Source organism: Coptis chinensis, chromosome 2, assembly GCF_015680905.1.
Source record: "Coptis chinensis isolate HL-2020 chromosome 2, ASM1568090v1, whole genome shotgun sequence".
In the NCBI taxonomy this organism is placed as follows: Eukaryota; Viridiplantae; Streptophyta; class Magnoliopsida; order Ranunculales; family Ranunculaceae; genus Coptis; species Coptis chinensis.
In genome coordinates, this window is record NC_141457.1 from 39673939 (window position 1) to 39684324 (window position 10386).

The window sequence follows — 10386 nt, forward strand, 5'->3', positions numbered from 1 at the left end:
CCCTTTTTATTTATATCAACAACTAGGTCTAACAAAACTTCAACCAACCAAAATGACTTTGCAGTTAGCCAATCGTTCTATTAAGTATCCAAAGGGTGTAGTTGAAAATATTCTCGTTAAAGTTTAGGATTTTTACTATCCAGCCGACTTCGTTATTCTCGACACAAAAGTTGCTCATGATTCCATTCCCATCATCTTAGGGCGTTGATAAGAGCCCAAAACTGTAGTTTTAACCCTTAATAATCATACTTTTAGATCAATTATGTGAGTAATAAATAAGAGTTAACACTGATTACGTGTTTTTTATGTATTTCAGGCAATAAAGTCAATTATGTGCAGAAATGTGCTACTTTGGCGAGATAAATGAGCAATGATTGGTTGCTAAGAAGTTTTGTGATAAAGGCCAAGATTCAAGGAGACAAAACCTTTCTAAAGCCCGGTAAAAGCTAAGAAGTCAAAGTCAACGCGGGCAGAAACAACACACAAAGTCAGCAGAACTTCCGAAAGCCGTATCTTTGGACTCAGACCTCGGAATTGGGTCTACCTTATGTCAAAACGACCGGCTCGGGAAGAGATTTCTAATGGTCCAAGTCTTGACCCAATCAGATGAGCAAAAGTGGACGAAAAGTCTATTGAAGGAAAATCCAGCTGAAGAGCTCTTTCCGGACTAAAAGAATTGGGTTTTGGGCCCGATTTTCCTGCCCAAAACATGGCTCCAAGCCCATGCACGATTTTTAGATCTGAAGCATATAAAAACAAAAGCTTAGCTCTTTGTTAATGGTAGCTAATTAGACCTAAACTATAGATAATTCTAGATCTAGTTTTAATTGTTTTTAATTAAGTTTGGTTTCAATTCAATTCTTGTTTTAGATTAAACTCTTAAATTATTGTTCTTCATCATTAGATAAATAAAATAGTAGATTCTTGTTCATTTTGATTTTTTTATTTACAATTATTTAGATCTAAATTCCTTTATTACTTGTTATTCATTTCCCAGTTATTACCTAAGATTTCAATTATTGTTTAGACAAATTGCATAAACATAAAATTTTTATATGATGTCTAGTTTTAATTCAATGGGAAATGATAGTTGTATGAATCAAGGATAAACCTCCATTAGAGGGGTTGAAGAAGCCTTGATGAAGCTTGATCTTTGTTAAACTTAGAAATCGTCGTGATAGTTATTCCACTCTAGAAACGATTAATTCACCATGAGAATGGGTTTAATCGCTCACATGCTAGTTATGAATTGGTAGAAATGCCATGTATAATTAGGGATTAGAATTACTATGTTGATATGCGAAGCATTCAATTTGGATCACGACGAGTTTTTGTTAGTAGGATTAAGTCGAGTTAAGGTGGATTCAATTCCCTTTAATTCTTTATCTAGATTCAAACCCTTAACATTCTATCATTTCGTTATTCGTAACTTGTTAATTGAATTCACCTCGTAGTATAGAATTCCCCTCGTAAATCTCTCACTAGACTTATGATTGATTAGTTGACACGAAATCATCGCATGTTAAAGAACTAGGAGTGGAACGAACTTCCTACTCCACTATATCTTAATTTGATTGAGAGTAGAAAACTTTGATAAATTAGGCACACGAAAATAGTTTTAGTTTTACTTACGTTTTGAGTTTATTCGTTCATTTCGTAGGTAAACTACCATTTTTACGTTTATCAGGCGTCCTTTCTTGGCAACCACCAATGCCCAAATCAATTGTCAGGATGGCTCAATGACTCTTTCTTTTGGAAATATTTTTGTGGAAGTTAACATGTTTAGACAAAAGCAGGGACAATTAGGTTTGCCTGTAGAAAGAGAAGTGAAGTCCATTGAGAGTTTTGTATCTCACATTAGTTCGGTTGACGCTTTCATCCCCACACTAGTAGATACCCCTCTTATGGAAGAAGACAAAGATCACAATTTCTACTCCCTAGACATAGATAGATTTTCTTCGCCTCTTTTGCAACCCTTCTTTGCCACCTCACGAGTCCCCTCCTATTGATATCCATTCATCCCTTGATGCCATGACGGAAGAAATTTTTTTCACCCTCTATCCCAGTGATTCTTCTAACCCACCTATTGGGGAATGTCTTGCATATCTCAAGGCCTTTGATGATATAGAACTAAGAACACTAGTTGAGCACCATTCACCCACCTTACATTCTCATATCACTCATTCACCTTCTATCACCAATATTCCCTACCTTCCCCTTTTTCAAAGGAACCTTGAGTTTGCACTAAACCTTCTTGTTTCTCCTGTGCTTCATGACTTTCTAAGCCCATCTGGTGAAGAAGTAACACCCAAGGACAAGCCACCTGACACTTTTTCATTTTTTTCGTTTCCTTCCTTCTCAAACTTATCCACATCCCACGTATCTTCCACAACCATCCATTTTTTCACGTTCATTCACTTGGCATCCCTTTCGTAGGAGGAAAGAGAAGAAACTGTCTGCTCGATTAGGTTCTAGATCCATCAGAATTCACTCCCATTCCACTAAGCCACATCATAGGAAATCTAGGTGCTTAATTCTGTTTGATGGTGCATTCCGTGTTAAATATTTATGAAAAGATCCCCAATTATTTAGATTATTGATATATGGTAAAACTGCATGTTAATACATATATATCATATTAAGTCTAGAGAATCTGACTTTAACAGACCCATATAATTTTTGTAACATACTACCTATCTGGAGTATAGGCCAAACAAAAATTTTCAAACTTAAAAAGAGTTTTCTAATTTTGTTTGGGGGTGGCGTATTTTGGTATTTCATTTCAAAACATTTTGCCACCCTTTGTCTGTCATGTTTACTCCAATTTAATTAGTATGTAACAGTTTAATTGTGCTTCATGTTATCATATCATCTTTACAATATTTTTGTTATAGGTACTGCCAATTTTTGCCACGTTTATATGGTAAATTCTTTCCTTATCTCTTTACACTTTGAGGACAAAACGTTCAATTGTTTGGGGAGTGGGATAGAAACATTTGCAAAAATTAGGCACTTTTAGGATGTAAATTACACACTTTTCTTTATAAACTATTAAAAAAATCATAAATATTGTGTATACTAGGCACTTAGTGATAATGGTATTGTTCCTTTCTCTATGATAATATTAGTCTAGAAATCTCACGTAGTACTTGAATTAGGATTTAATTTTTAAAACGTAGATTAATATATAGGTAATAGTCATTGCATTTTTTCATGAACATCTTACATAAGCATCTTTGATTGTACTTGGCAGTATTTTTTTGAGACCTAGGTTAGAGTACTTAATACATATCCTGTGAGCATCTAGCCTAAAAGCCTCATAAGAGTGAAATATCTGAGTGATGACACAAGGGAGAAGTAAATTCCGAGTAGAGAAATCACACATCCACTTGCTTGATCACCATACCATATCCTAAGCGAGAATTTAGACCCTCTTTAGATCGATATAGCCAAAAATTCACACTTATATGAAATTTATTATCCGCTAGTCGCCCCACTGAGCCTTTCATTAGCCTTTACACAAACCAAAAATCCTTTACCCAATAAAAAAAAAAAAAAAAAAAATCAGCCTACCTATCTAGATAAGTCTGAGAAATAGGATGAGTGAAGAAAAGAGAAGAGAAAAACTTGTGTAAACAAAAATTAGTTAGTTGCTTGAGAAAAGAAAAAGAAAAGAAGTTTTCATCCAAAGAGAAGAAAAGAAAAGAAAAATAAAATAAAAACTCCAAAAATAGAATAAAAGGAGTAAAAAAGCCAAAATAAAAAGGCTAAGGATGGAAACAGAGTGTAGAAGCAAAAGAACAAAGTTTTTTCTAGTTACATAATATGAAGACCCTATTTTCTCAGACTTGTCTTTTTGAATATCCATTTCCTTCCTTCTTTAACCAACACCTACGCCCCGTATCACCTAATAAAGACCTCTTGCTCAATTAGGAAAATGTTGGTGTGATAGTAAGTGGTAGATGTGTTTGATCGACCACGGCTTCGTTAGATTGTCATTGAGATTGTAAGAAATGTGTGCCCACTGCATACTAGAGTTAGGAAACTTGAGTGGAAAAATCAAAGTGTTATGTATTTTGACACATTCCTTGTGAGAATGTACTTAGGCACGTTACCCAAAAATTTCAGAAACGGACCTGCCATTGCATTTCATATCATAGTTCTTGTATAATTGTTTATCTTAAGATGATTTGATTATTATGCATATATTAGTTTAAGTTTTTGAATAATCATTCTTGTTTAAAGTGAGATGTATACACTACTACAGAAAAGCTCATATACCACTGTTATTTACAGTGGTAAAAAGCCTTTAGCCACTGTTTTCATACAGTGGTAACAACCACCGTGACAAATACTTCTAACAAAACCGTGGGGAAAAGTACCTCTTATATACTACGATTTTGAGTAAAATAGTGGTATTAGAATTTACAAACCGTGGTTAATAGCCCGAAAAGTCTGCTATATTCGATGTGAACTGTGGGAAATATGATGATATATACGATGGTTGGATACAAACCGTGGGTTATATAAACTGATTATACCTCGGTTCTTATCAAACCGTGGTGTATAGTCATTGCAAACCGTGGGAAATAAATATGATATATACGACGGTTGGATACAAACCGTGGTTTATAGTCAATTTTTTTTTAAGTAAAATCCCCTAATTATTTGATTCTAATCATATTCATTCAACCTGCAACCTGCCCATTTTCACCATATATATCCACACTGGATTTAAAAACACATTGCTCAAATAAACAATTCATAGTGCAACACAAACAAAAGAAATAAATTTAGACATCCAACACGAAGACATTGAATTGCTAAAAGAGTTTTGAACTTTTTTGAGTCATCAATAATGAAAGAAACATCCAAATTTACTTGTTCTATCAAAATAATAATGACCTAACTTGTTGCATCAATCAAAAAAGCAATCTATTTGTTTTATCTAAAATATAAAAAAAAAAATGGTGAGACCAAGCACCACACCTTAACTGGAATGGGTCAAAACCTAGCTAAGACTCGACGCTTGGCTCGAACGCTCCATTATGCTGGATGAATCTAAAAATTTCAAGTCGAACAACATCAAGTTCCTCTTGTGTGTATGTATCTTTGAGGGATAGATTTGTCATCTGCACGATCAAAGATAAAAAAGTATATAATAACTAAATAATAAAGAGTAACACAAAATAGAGAATGCTAGTGTATGACGAATTATACCTTATTTTCAAAAGAATTATCTGAACAAGCTTCCATTATTTCTCTCATAAACTTCATTACGTAATACCTACACTCTTTACTACCAGGTTAGTACGGGCCCTAAGTACAAACATGGAAAATATTCATAAGCATATATTTTTCCAAACACATAGTATGTATGCATAAGAATTTGTTTATTACCATAATCTTCTCCCACTTCACTGGACCTTTGCTTCCTTTCCCTTCAAGTCTTTCTATTTTCATGACCGTACTTCAAAATAAGATCAATGTAAAACCTAATTAGCAAGTAAAAGAGAAGCACATAATGATCTAATTATTTCATATACATACACACTTATGAAAAACCTATTAAAATAGATATCTATATCATTAGATGGTAGATTATGCATCGAATCCAACCAATTAAAAGTCATCCGCGATAAATTAATGGCAATCAAAACCCAATGTCCACTACAAAAAGATCAGAGGCATGTGTGGTTAAAAAAGAAAATTTAGACATTAAAACTACAATATACATTCCAATGAAAATGATAAAACATGGATAGTATTAAAAATATAAGACAATATCCTTACCCTGGATTATAAGGGATAAGAACAACTCTTTTTCCACTTGTATTTTGCAAGCTCTCCACAATAATTTGAGTTTTCTCATTCCCATTAGCTCTTGTGAAAGATAAAGGGTTTACAAATCCGACGACATCACGACAACTCACAAATTCATCATAAAGAATCCTAGAGAAAGAAAAATAAAGCAATCATAATTACTAAAACTAAAGATGAATATCTAAGATTTACGATAACACCAATAATGAAATTTTGCAGATATTCTAACCTCATGTATACCACCAAAATAGCAGCATCTAATCAACTCATGTTACATACATCCATTATATCGCTTTTCTCCATAATGAAACTACCCATATTATCTCCAAACAATTCTCCTCCTACTGGAAAATGTATCGAACCTTAGTCCCCTGGAAGCGCCATATTGAGGAATCCCACAAACGAATCTATTGCACCTTGATTATGACTATCACTAGTTTGATTTTTACTTCCCTAAATTAAAAATTAAGAACAACCAATTATTAAAAGAGAAGCCAAATTCAGAAATCAATCATATAACTTCATATAAAAGAATCTTGTAATTGACCTCAATGTCGTCTTTATAATAGACATAGTCCTTTGGCCAAGGAACTTGTGTGCCAAGAGCATTTGCGACATATCTAAGCTCCTCATTCACTTGTATAGGAAGAGCAAGACGGCCAACTTCTTCAGAAACAAGTGATACAACCGTAACACGAACATTATTGAGTCCCAAAGGATAATCGTGAATTTCTTTTCGTTTATTTTCCTCGTATACCAAGCCTTCAACAACAATATTTGATCGGCCAACCGCAACCAAATAACATTCTTTTTCCCATATACATGTCTAAGTATCATAATAAGCACACGACATTATATTTTAATAACATATTACGTGTAAACTACAATTTACCTCCCCTAGACCAAATGTTTGACCCCGTGTTTTCTTATTTGCCTTGTTCACATGATCAAATTGAGCCAAATTACACTCTAGGCCCTACAATTGAAATATAAATCTTAGAACCATTTTAAAATTATATATATAACGTGTAAAATACTACTTACCTCTCCTAGACCAGATGTTGGACCCTGAAATGGTGTTTGACCCTGTGTTTTATTCTTATTTGCCTTGTTCACACGATCAGATTGAGCCAAATTACACTCTAGGCCCTACAATTGAAGTATAAATCTTTTAACCACGCAACATTATTAAAATTATATATATCACGTGTAAAATGCTACTTGCCTGTCCTAGACCAGATGTTGGCCTCGAAAATGGTGTTTGACCTTCTTGTGTTTTCTTATTTGCTTTGTCACCATGATCTGCTTTGGGCTTTGATGGAGGTTGGGCTGCCTTCCCATTTTTTTTAGCTATTAGTCAGAAAAATAAAATTTGTAGTTAGAAGGTCCGAATGCATAAAATGGTTGGGTCAAACAATTGTTGCACAAACACTAGATGCAACGATGAAGGATGCATAAATAGATGGCATGTTACCAATAAAAAAAATAAAAGAAACATTCATAGTAGTAACTTACTTGCTGAGCATTTTTTACTAGTCTACCAGATTGATGTTTGCCAGACGAGTGTGTCATATGATCAATATTGACACTCGTATTGCTGTTTGAAGATATTTTTTCAGATGGTAAGGAATTATCTTTGTCCTCCAACTTTTTGACTCTATCCAACAACAACCTAACGTTTTCCTGAAGACGGTAGTTTTGGTCCCGTTGCTCTTGAATTGTTGATTCCAACTTTGTAACATGTTCCTTTGAGCCATGTTTGTTAACGTGGAAATATGTGGTGGGGGTGATCCCCTTTCCAACTGCTCGAGTGCGACCAGGATGCTTGGGTGTGCCCAATGCTAGAGTTAAGATGTCCTTACTTCCTTCAATAACTACCTTTCCCTCCTCCACTTCCTTAGTCAGCACATCCTTCAATTAAGTTTTGAAGTAAACAAGGATTTAGCAAATCCAAATCACAACAAGCATTCATGTCTAACATTAAAACATAATAATAAACGATTAGAAAACTTACAATCTTTTTAGCCACTCTTTCCGTAGCTACTTCAATATATTTTCCTTTTTTTGAGTAAGCTCTTTTCCATATTGAAGGCCTTTGATTTTTTCCATTAAAGGATGGTCCCAACTCTTTCTATGGTTACAAAATAATCACATAAACGCATGTGGTTAATCGATGCATGTCTTCGAAACTCTTGGTTGGAGGTTTATCATTCCCAAACAAATTAACAAAGTGCCTACGTGTATAAATGTTGAGACAGACAATGTACTCACCAATTGTTCTCCAATATCAGCAAATCCCGCCTTGCCCGGCCCCGTGGTTATATATACTTTGCTGGCCGCTGTGAATTAAGTTTGCTAATTTCCTGGATAACATGGAATTAATTGTCTTTAGGAATAAAAAACAATATATGGGTTTAATGGAAAACACCGAGTAGTAGAAGTTACGCTTCAGAAATGAGTGACATGAGTAGAGAGATTTGTGAGAATCCCTCCTCCCCACACACTCCTTCGAATGCTAATGTCATGCTGGAAGCAAGCAGTAAACTGCTAAATATGTACTAACACTACTAGAAGCTGTATTGAATGGTAAGCATTGCGACAAAGCCTCTCTTGCCAAATAAAATGATTTTTTTTTTATTAACATGAAAAAAATGATACAACTAGAATAAAGTAAACCAAAACATTTGCTAGAACATGCACGGTTAATTGTATCCTTGTATTTGAAGGCATGCATATTGATGTATTTCCATGTTTCTCTTGGTACAGTCAAAGGAATCTGCAAGAAATCTGCAAATGTGTGGCTCAAGGAAAATAAACAAAGGAAAAAAAAAATGGCTCAAGGAGCTGTAGAAGTTTTGCTTGGGAAGGTAATATCTCTTATGGAGAATGAAATGTCCATTTTAGGAGGAATTTGCCGTGAGTTCAATGAAGTAAAAAGTGAGCTGGTGAGCATGAAATTCTTCTTGAGTGATGGTGATCGAAGAGGAGTAACCAACCAAGGAATAAGAACTTGGGTGGAACAAGTGAGGGACGTTGCTTATGATGTGGAAGACGTCATGGATGAGTTCATGTATTTCGTAAACGACCAAAGGAGAATCACTAATTTCATGGGTAAACAGATGAACACTATCAAGAATGTTTGGATGGGCGGCGTAAAATCATGTCTAGACTACGAGCAATACAGACACAAGTTAAGACTATTTCAGAAAGAAGCAAACGATATAGATTTGATCATACTGAAGATACAAATCCAAGCGATACTGGTCAAAGATTGCCACGATCAGAATCACTTCCTTTTAAAGAAGATGAAAATTTGGTGGGCATTGACAAAGATAGAGACTTAATTTTCAAGTGGCTAAATGAAGGAGAGCCACAACGCATAGTAATGTCCGTCTATGGAATGGGTGGTTTAGGGAAAACTACTCTTGTTTCCAGCATTTATAACAACCAAAATGTTCAGAGTAATTTCGATTGTTACGCTTGGATAACTGTGTCCCAGACTTACAAAATACAAGAGCTATTCAGAAGTTTGATAAAAGAGTTATTTGAGTCTTGAAAAGAATTAGTTGCACATGTTTGGAGTATTAGTCTTTGGTGGGAAATAAGAGCTGTGCTTCTAGAGGGCGGAAAGAGCAGCAGGATAGCATTCTCATATGTCAGAAATAAATGTTGTCCCAATGAAGTTACAAAGATAGCTCGTCTGATCGTCTCCAAGTGTCAGGGGTTACCACTTGCTATTGTAGCTATGGGGGGTCTCATGTCGAAAAAGAGTATGACAGAAACGGAATGGAGGACAGTCTATAATAGCCTCAACTGGGAGCTTAACAACAATCCTACACTTGAAGTGGTGAGGAGCATCTTATTTCTTAGTTACAGCGATTTACCGTATTTCCTTCGCCATTGTTTCTTGTACTTTTCTGTTTTTCCAAAGGACTCATTTATTAAGCCCAAGAGACTTTTTAGACTATGGATTGCCGAAGGATTTGTTGCAGAAAGGAGAGGGATGACATTGGAGGCCGGAGGTTGCTGAAACGTATTTCATGGAACTTGTTTCTCGAAACATGGTTCAAGTGGAAGAAAGGAGAGACTGTGGAAGACCAACATTATGCTGGATGCATGATCTCTTACGTGAGTTAGCTCTTTCGACATCTGAAAGTGAGAACTTTTGCTTGGTGTATGAAGAAAGTGTAGCAACATAAATTTGCAGAGTTCGCCGTCCATCAATTCATGTTGGTGATCAGAGGGGGAAGGCAGGTGAAGCCCTTTCCTCTGAAAATGGCAATGCCCTGGATTTCATCGAAACTGGAAGGAGAATCATAGGTAAGCCATAAGCATAAGCCAAAGCTTTCCATATAACGTCACTACTCGTTCCCTATAAGCCATATCTCCTCACTCTTCACTAATGCAACTATAGCTCCTAACTCTCCACTGCCTAGCTCCAACTCTCACTCCTTGCTGATCTAAGTATGTGTCTCACCCTACATGAACTCCACTTTCTCATTCATTATTGAATTTGTGACTTTATGTGGCACAAAGACTTTGACAGTGGGTGCTAAATATTGC

General features: G+C 35.3%; 1 long non-coding RNA gene and 1 pseudogene across 1 annotated transcript; one reads left to right on the forward strand and one right to left on the reverse strand.

Annotated features, from left to right (window-relative positions):
• Positions 1-4745: 4745 nt before the first annotated feature.
• LOC147516005 (uncharacterized) lies at positions 4746-5320 on the reverse strand. Its single transcript, XR_015213565.1, has 2 exons — positions 5221-5320; positions 4746-5132 (listed from the first exon to the last, which is right to left on the reverse strand). It is a non-coding gene; the product is annotated as an uncharacterized LOC147516005 (long non-coding RNA).
• Positions 5321-8654: 3334 nt separating this feature from the next.
• LOC147516006 (disease resistance protein RPM1 pseudogene) lies at positions 8655-10022 on the forward strand (annotated as a pseudogene).
• Positions 10023-10386: the final 364 nt, after the last annotated feature.